Source organism: Alexandromys fortis, unplaced genomic scaffold, assembly GCF_014885135.2.
Source record: "Alexandromys fortis isolate MF-2015 unplaced genomic scaffold, M_Fortis_MF-2015_v1.1 scaffold_247, whole genome shotgun sequence".
Taxonomy (NCBI): domain Eukaryota; kingdom Metazoa; phylum Chordata; class Mammalia; order Rodentia; family Cricetidae; genus Alexandromys; species Alexandromys fortis.
In genome coordinates this window covers 852,744-862,669 of record NW_026068179.1, presented here as the reverse complement: position 1 = coordinate 862,669, position 9,926 = coordinate 852,744, and the positions used below count along the sequence as shown (strand labels likewise).

General features: G+C 35.1%; 1 pseudogene; it reads right to left on the bottom strand.

The window, feature by feature from the left end:
* Positions 1 to 2,904: 2,904 nt before the first annotated feature.
* Positions 2,905 to 3,712, bottom strand: LOC126492588 (ATP synthase subunit gamma, mitochondrial-like; annotated as a pseudogene).
* Positions 3,713 to 9,926: the final 6,214 nt, after the last annotated feature.

Genomic DNA, 9,926 nt, shown 5'->3' with positions numbered 1-9,926 from the left:
ATACATATATATATATGATATATATGTTTTAATAATGCAGAAAATTCATGTGAAGCAAAAAGAATATCTTGCCAAATGAATAGGTTATTAACAGATAAGTTTAGGCTTGGGTCACAATTATATTGAAATTAACTGATATGTCCTAAATGCCCAAAAGTCTTCTCAATTTTTGCACATTGGATTAGCTTTTATATTACACTATCATATGTGCAAACAGAAAGCAGATAGCATTTTTCTTATTTCTGAATATAATGAGATAAATTCTGGCATTGAAATTTGTTTTTCTAATGAGAATAAAGAGAACTGAATATATTAAATTAGCCATGTGCTGCATAATGGTGTTTTAGTTGATCATATAACATGATATACTGGTATTCTCTTAAGACTATAATACCTAGTGGCAATGTACTTGTCTTAGTTTGGATAGACATTTCTTATCATGTTTGAACACTTAAAAAATCCTACCTTGCCTAATAATATGTTTCTCAAAATTTATCCCTATCATTAAACAGTACTCAGTTGTAACTATCTTTTCACATTAACAACGAATTACATGAGGAAAATAAATGAGACACATCCTTAGATGCCATTGCTTTCCTACCTAAAACCATATTCTACTCTCTAAAATCATAGTGAAGAGTTCAAGCAGAGCTAGAAGACTTTGTCCATGAATTGAGGAGAAAGAAATTAGGGAAACTGAGAAGCCTGAGAAATGAGAAGGACCTAAACAAAGAAGTCTAGATGAAAGCTAATTGAAAACACAAGAAATAAAATAATTGGAGACCTGACTTATGAAAGGTCTCCAATTATTTCATTTACTAGAGAAAAATTCACAGTTGCTTTTGATGGTGTCTGTCAGTGCTGTGTGCGCAGATAGCAAATATAAAAAAATATTAAAAGGAAAACTTGTGCAGTAAAATGTCCATAGGTGCTTTGAAATTATCTTACTTGGCAGTAAGATGATTCAATAGTGGTTTATATTTATGCAAATATGGAAAAGATGAAATAAAATTAGCAAATAAAAATATCTTATGTTGCTTATATCTGAAAAAGTTTTGTTACTGTCTTGCATATATGACACTTTACTTCTAAACAAGATACAAATTCTTCTTATATGTACATAAAAGAATTATTCCCATACTCCATATAATTGGTCATGAAACAATTACTTTTACACTAAAAAGTTGAAATTATGTGAAATATTTCCATTGGCTTAAAGGGAAAGAAACTAGAAAACATTAGCATCAGGAACTTAGTAAAATTCACAAACATGACACTTTTTAAATATTCTTTTTAAAATTGAGTAAATGGAGAAATTATGAATAAAAGTGGAAAATACTTTGAGGATGGTTAAAGTGATACACATTTTTCTGAACATAGTAGGACATGTCCATAATTCCAGCATTCGGAAAGTTGGTGAAGCAGGATCCCAAGTACACAGCTGGTCAGGGCTACACAGAGAAACTCTCCTGTTTTCTAAAAATTATATATTAAAATTCATGAGAAACAGCAACTCTACTCTCATGCAGGACTACATATGCCAATAATATAAAAGAAGTTATATTTGTTTGAATATGATACCAAAAGTATAGTCAAGAACAAACAAATGATCTGGGTTATGTATAAAATGGAAAATATCTATACATCAATGTAGCCTAAAACATTATTTGCAAACCATTCATCTGATAAAAGCTTAAAATAGAAATGTACAACGAACAACCTACAGCTAAACAGCCACAATAAACAGAAACAACTTGGCTAAGAGTAGCTAAAGAGTTAAATAAGTGTTTCTTCAAATTCATGTATACCAACTTAAGATGCAAATGAAATCCACATAATATACCACCCATCAGAAGGAATACACTTAAAGCGAAAGTGAAGTGCAATGTTGAAGACATGAGTACACTGCTGAAACATTCAGTCAGTGCTGATAGAAAATCAATATGGCAGTTATCCACAAAAGCATATCAGAATTACCATGACAACCTGAAATTCTCTTTGGATGCAAAAGATGTTAAAATAACTGGAGCACAAATGTCTGCAGCATTATTTTTCATTTATCATCCTGCAGTAGGGACAGAACACTATTAATTGAATCCATTAATTTGCTAATGTGATATATTCATAGAAAGGAATATATTATTTGTACATTAAGAGATGTGAAGGTTTTTTTTTTTCTCCATCATATCACCTGTGTCCTGGTAAAAAGGGAGAAGGGAAAATACTACATAATGAGCCAGAGTAGGGATAGATAATTCCAATGTTTGAAAAGGGAATCATATTATGTTATATCTACATAAAATTATATCTAAAACATATGAGTGTATGCACATACACACACATATATATGTATGTATATGATGTATATGCAGTGAAGTTATGCCACTTGGAGTGATAATGTTTCTGCCAAAAGCCATAAACTAACAGAATCAGGTGTGAGAACCTACTCTTGATGGTAATGGCAGTAAAAGAGTCTCTCTAAACAATATAGATGATTGTTGTTGCTCCTGGTTACCTCCTATAAGTTGAAGACAAAACCCCATTGCTGAAGTTATCAAACATGTGAGATATAAGTCTTAGATGATTTTTCCTGGATCTAACCCCAAATCTCCCACCTCCATAAGGACTAGCTTTCATGTTGTCACAAATTGCAATGCAAACCTCAAATTAAAAACAGCAATAGAGTTCTACCTAGCTATGATGATCATGGTCCATAACTATTGTCAACACAGCAAGATTTTCTTTTCTTTCTTATTGTAATTTGTTTATTGTAAGATAATTTAAAAAGATCTTGGTGTATTTATAACTCAGTGGACCAAGGTTCTTCTGACAAAGACAGCAACCAGTTAAAACCAGCTTGCTCTTTTCCTTTACCTATTATTTGTGGGTACAACTTGATTTTCATTAATCCAGAGCTGCAGCCCCAGGTATGATTTTAATCAACTCCTTTGTGATGACATCTTAATGGATGCAGTTGAACATCAAGTCAACTTGTCAATCATATCAGAAACATTCTTGCAGGCATTGCCCATAGCTGTCATTCTGAAATGTTTCTTACTGGTGGAGGACTCCTTCAGGGAGTAATAGATGATGTTAGCCAGATTGTATTCCTGGGAATTCTGCAGCGCATCAGCATTGCTGTAAGGCTCATGCTCTCAGCAGCTGTAATGTTATTGAGAAAGAAGGTGGACTTCTCTTATATCTTGTTGGAGAGTGCAGACTTGAACTGATTAAAAATGATAGGGTCTTCATCAAATTCATATCCAGAATTTAACAGTTCAAAGGCAATGCCTGATGCATCTCCAGGGGACTTCTGTCCCACAACTTTGACACCAAAAACTGGTCAGAGTGCGTCCTATAAAGTATGTCATTGATTTTGTTACCAATTCCCACAATTAGAACTTCTTTCCCAGCTGCGGTGAGGGTAGTTTCCTCATTCTTCATCTATTTGGCCACTGAGGAATGAATAGCACTACAAATCCCTTGATCTGAGGACACACCAAAAAAGGAGGTGTTTGTTCTTGTTCTCAGGTAATTTAATATCAGCCTTTTCATAAAGAGCCAAGGTTCCATACCCTCAAGCTGGCCTCAGCTACCACTCAGCCCTGGCATATTTTGCAGCTGCAACCATCTTCATAGACCTGGTAATTTTCTGGATTTTTTTGATGGACTTAGGTCTCCTGGTAATATCTTTCAAAGTTGCCATGTTTCAAACTTGTGCAGCTGAATGGCACAGGGCAACAGCCTGACAACAGTATCCTACAAGAGCATGGTAGAGCTTTGAAGGTTGGGCAGACGGGACTAGCAAGATTTTCCTTTAGGTGTAATACTAGCACTTGTATCTTGGCAATAACTAGGAGTTTTCATGTTGAACTTACAGCCCATTCAATAGGAAAGAAATCATGCCTGGTACTTGAAAACTGGCTAACTACCCAGGAATAGTGGTGGCATAAATCTTCGAAGAGAACCTACAACTGAACCTTAACTAGAACATAATTTCTAACTGTATTCTAAGTATTTATCCTTATACTCACAGGTAAATATAGCTCCCACCCGTCATCAAGGAAACTTCTCTTTGCAGAAAATGGGACCATTATTGAAAACCACAACTGATCAAAAACCAAAATATTCCTGCACCTAAGTCTCAGGGAACATGGAAGAAGAGGGGCTGAGAGATCTCTATGAGTTTAAGGCTAGCCTTGTCTACAAGGTGAGCTCCAGGAAAGGTTCCAAAGCTACAGAGAAACCTAGCCTTTAAAAACAAAACAAAACAAAAAACAAAAGCTGAACAAGGACAATGCCAGCAGGCATACTACCATGGAAGAGAGAGAGAGAGAGAGAGAGAGAGAGAGAGAGAGAGAGAGAGAGAGAGAGAGAGAGAGAGAGAGAGAGAAAGAAAAAAAGAAAGAAAGAAAGAAAGGTGAACAAAGCGGGGGAGAGAAGGAGGCCAGGAAGCATAATTCTTCCATGACTGCTACTTTAGTTCTTTCTTCAAGGTTCCTGCCCTGTTTGAGTTCCTGCTCTGACTTCCCTTGAGATGGGCTGTTTTGTGAACCTGTAAGATAAAAATAAGCACTTTCCTCCAAAGTTGATTTTGATCATGGTATTTTATCATAATAATAATAATCCTAATATAATCATTGGTGGCAAAAAGGGTATATGAGGGACCACTGACCCCGAATGGCTGGAGGTGGACTATCATTTTTTCCAGTTATATAGCCACTGAAAAGTTGTTCATGTTCCAATAAATATCCTCACATTCATGTACATGCAAGTACCTCCTATTTAACTTTATGGGTCACAAGTAAAGACAATAGAATGGAGAACTTTTAGGAATAGGATTTAGTGGAAAGGGGAGAGGGGCTGAGAGAGGATAGTAGGGTTAAACAACTAAAAATTATTATATACACTTATAAAATGATCAAATACTAAAAACAAATCTTCAGTTTTTCTTTTTTGTGTATATATATGAAATTCAACATATATAACTGAAAATAGTGGTATATAAAACAAAAACACATTAACCAAGTGCAGACCAGCTCCCCGATATCCAGACAGCATTATTGAAGGAATAGTGCTTATTAGGATTTTGAGACTGTTTTGATTAATTAGTGTTGGGTGACAAAAGAATTCTCACACATACTCCTAGATATTTGACATGTTTTGGGACTGTGTTAAGCTTTCTATTAGCTTCACTTTATCACTAACGTGCCAAACTAGTAATTCTGCAGTCCTTTATCCTGATGGTCATGATAGTATATGAGCCTGGTGAAAAGACAATTACCTTTCTTCCTTGGTAGAACAACTTTCTGGTTGTAAAGTGGCAATAGGTTTTTGATCCTACTGCACCTATTGGTTTTGTGGGAGCCTAGGTAGTTTGGATGCTCACCTTACTAGACCTGGATGGAGGTGGGTGGTCCTCGGACTTCCCACAGGGCAGGGAACCCTGATTGCTCTTTGGACTGACGAGGGAGGGGTACTTGATTGGGGGAGGGGGAGGGAAAGGGGAGGCGGCTAGGGGGAAGAGACAGAAATCTTTAATAAATAAATAAACAAACAAATAAATAAATAAATAAAAGGAACTTTTAAATGTTCAATCATCCTTTAGTAGATTTTCTCCAGCGTTTTACAGTCCTCACTAGGCAGATGCCATTGGGCTGTTCTATAATGATCCCACCACATTGCCTTTCAGCACAGAAAATTGTTGAAGGAGCTGGCAACTTTTCTAGTCTGCCCACAAACAAATTTTTCCACTGATACCTCACTGGTCAATGTCATCCTCAAAATGAATTGTGAAGGGGATTTCACGTTGCAACGCTTCTCCAGAGTGTGAGAAATGGATTACTACTGCACAACCATGCAAAGACCATGTGAAGGACAAGAAACTGGAGCTGCCACTTTGACTTATACTTACGCAAATGAATACTGCAGCTTCAGCCTAGGCCTGCCTGCCTAGGAATCACTTTTCCCTTTTTTGGCATCAAGGGCAAAAGCAAAAGTAAAGTCTGAATTTTACAGTGTCATTCATTGCTATATGGTCCTTGCATCGGTAACCTAACCAACCTATTTTTTTAGTTCAAGGGTGTTCTATCCCATTTTACCTGTGTGAAAAGACCTATTCAAGCCAAGTAAGAATTATACTCTCTAATTAGGTGACACTTTTCTATGTCTTATTAAAGGACTAACCATGAATTCTCTTACTACACATTAAAATGTTGTATTCTGTTTTTTTTTTTTAATTGTTTCTGATTATATCCAAAACAATACACCATAAAGAGTAGTAGGAAAAAGAATAGCAGAGAATTCCTTTGGGTAAGGAAAACATGATTTACCCCTGTCTCTTAAGGTCCTGATACATGGGTATTTAATATTTTTATGACCAATAAGTGAATACACATATTAATGATATTAAAAATAGACATGCTAATTTGGAATGGGGAATCTCACAGGCTCTACCTATATATGAAGAGCTACAGGAAATTAATGACTGCTCAGAGGAGAATTAGTCTTTCCTAGTGTTGAGCTCCCTAATTGCTTATCCAACACAAAGTGGCCATCCCTGAATTTGCATATACACACATTAAACAAACTTACAATGTTATATTTATATATTATATATATATGTAAAGATAATTATATAAAAAAGACTATCGATTTGAGGTGAAGTGAATGGAGGACATGAGAGGAATTAGAGTGAGGACATGGAAGGAGGAACTGATATAACTATATTTTAATTCATTTATTTTTCTTTATGTGGTTTTACTTTATTCAGATTCTTCCATGTGATTTAACTATTTTTTAAAATTCAAATATAATTGCATAATTTTCTGCTTCCTCTTTCCTCTTAAACTCTCCTTATACACACGCACACACACACACACACACACACACACACACACACACACACCCAAGCCCTTGACTTCGTATTTGATGATCTGTAAGGACAGCTGGATGGTTATTTAGGAATTTAAAGAAGGAAGGGTGTATTAACACAGGAGGATTAAGTGGCGGATGGGGCCACTGTTTTCCTTAGACTGGAGTAGAGGGGGCTGAGCCTGATGTCCTTTGGAACTTAAGGGAACAGGGTCCTGTCTGAGTTACTGTGTATGAAGGATTATCTTGAGCTGTGAAGATAAACGGTTTAAGATATGACAGGTGAATCCAATGAGGGATTCCTTCAAGCTTGGCAGCTGTGGGAGTTAGAAGAATTATTCTGAAAGGGCCCTGCCACTTGGGGGAAAGAGGTGGGGGGTGTTGACCTGGGGGCGAGAGTAATACCTTATCTCCTATTTTAATTGGTGGTGGACATGCGTTAGTACAATGCTGAGGTAGAGAGTGATCAGTGAAGTCCTACAGCAGCGAACATAAGTGGAAAAGGAGGGAAGTGAGCAGGTGATCAAAAGGAACGACAATGTTTGCATTTTGAATGGGTGGCTGTTTTCTTTTATTTTCTTCATCTGTTCCAAAGAGGTGTTTCTATGATGATAATTGAGACTCATATGTGGGTATAGCAATCAATATCTAGAATATATTTAGAAATTAATGGTTTGGTAACATGATGATTGGAGGTTCTCCTCCAAGATCCATTACTTTGCCAACCTTGGCTATTTCGCTAGGCTTCTAGTATCTCCCTTGTTGAGAGGATCTTAGGCCAGTTTTAAAAAAAAAAATATTAATTACTGCCAAGACATACATAGCCTTTCTTTACCCTTAGCCACATCATGCCATGATGACTGTTCTTTCACTTTAAAGGTATAATAGATGGGTAGGAATATGCATCCTTTGGAAACTTCCATGGCACCTTTTGCGACCATTGAATTTAATCCTTAGGGAAACTTTCAGGTCAAATGCAGCTCAGATCCTCCGGATTCTGTGTCTATAATAAATGGTATCTTCAGCAACAGGGAATTTTCTTCAACTACTGGGAAGCAATCAAGTGCAAGAACAGTACATACTGTTTTTTATGTCTCTTAGACTCCTCTGATGGACAGTTAAAATAAGGATTCCTCATGCATGTTGGTAGGTTTTTAATAGATAGTCTATGGCTCTTGTTTGGATAACCAATGTCAGCTCAGATGAGAAATTTTCACTTAAACTATATATACACACATGATTACCAACATTTACAATTACATCTATTTATATCCGTATCTATCTGTCTATCTGATGTGGGTTCCCCTATGTTTGCTATGAATATGTTATATTACCATTGGTTAATTGGTCTATGGCAGGGCAGAATAGAGCTAGGAAAGGGAAACTAAACTGAATGCAGGGAGAAAGAAGGTAGAGTCAGGAAGATGCCATGTAAGTTCCAAAGGAGAAAGACACTGGAAACTTACTGGTAAGCCACAGCCTAATGGCAATGCACAGATTAATAGAAATGGGTTAATTTAAGATGTAAGAATACACCTAAGCTATTGGCCAAACAGTGTTGCGATTCATATAGTTTCTGTGTGATTATGGCCAGGAACAAACAAGCAGACTCTGTTTACAATATATCTATCTATCTATCTATCTATCTATCTATCTATCTATCTTTCTAAATTTCTAGATATCTATATCTACATAGATAGGTGTGGATATAGTTAGATAAATGTATGCAGATATGATGCATATATAAACAAAGACATATAGATAAAACATTTATAAACTAAGATTCAATAAATACAAAGACATGCCCAGAAAAAAAAAAACATATGCATGCATTATAATGAAACTATGCAAAACAAAGGAAAGTAATGGTTATAAAATCTACCAGAACAAAAACACATTTTAATGCACCAAAACATACTCCAATATTTATTTTAAAATAACAATTTCTTATCATTCACTAGTTATGAAGCTGTGTATTTTTAAGTAGAAGAAAAAAATCTATAGTTCCATGAGATATTTTAAAAAAATAAATAAATTGAAATCCTTTTGGAAATACATAATAAATTAAGCTGGAGAAGGTAACTAGGTATAACAAAATTTCCAGCCATAATGTGTAATTTTCATCTTATTTCCCCTCAAACACATCAGAGTACTCACTCATTAATGATAAAGCCTGAATTGAAGAGATTGTTATGAACATTTTCTAAGCTATAAAAGGAAATATACCATTATTGCACTATGAAAAGTAACAGATTGCATGTCATTGTGGCAAGACTACCTTTGAAAGGCATTTTGCATAAAAGTATTTTCAGCCTTGACAGAGCCTCCTAGTCAATATCTTTATTGAAGGATGAGCACACTGCTGCTTGAAAATGTGTTTTTTTTTCATTACTTTACAGGTGCTTCTGGAAAACAAGAGAACAAATGACATTTTTAAGTTAAGATATCTAACAAGAAGGTTAGAACATTTTCTTGACTGATTTATTTTCCCTTGTCCTTTACAATTACAAAGGCTTCTGGCTTTGAATTAGACAATATTGATCACTGAAGTAGTTCTATTCAGCAGCTTTATTTACAAGAGTGAAATGCCAACCACTATTTTCATTAATGTCCTCATGAGGCTCAGCTGTCTAAGTTAAAAAAAATGTACTCTTAATTCTTAAGGTATTCACATAATTGATCAAAACAGAAAAGTGCAGTATTTTGTGTTCCATAAATCTACATTACACATAACTCTAGCTAGTAAAAATTCATATTGTACTCATCTAAGTTTAATATGCTTTCAATGTAAGATGACTCAGAAAACCAAAACCAAATCAAAACAAATAACAAACAACCAATACTAAACAACAACAAAAACTGTCATGATATATTTATAAGAGCTTCAAACCATAAACCAATGACCAAATACTGCAAAGTAATATTGAAAAATCTGTGTTTTATATTGAAAAGGTTAAAGACATAAAATATTAAAACAATATTATTGAAAAGGCTGATATTTCTAGGACATTATACATTTGCTTCTTATTTACTTACCTTCTGAAAGTAAATTA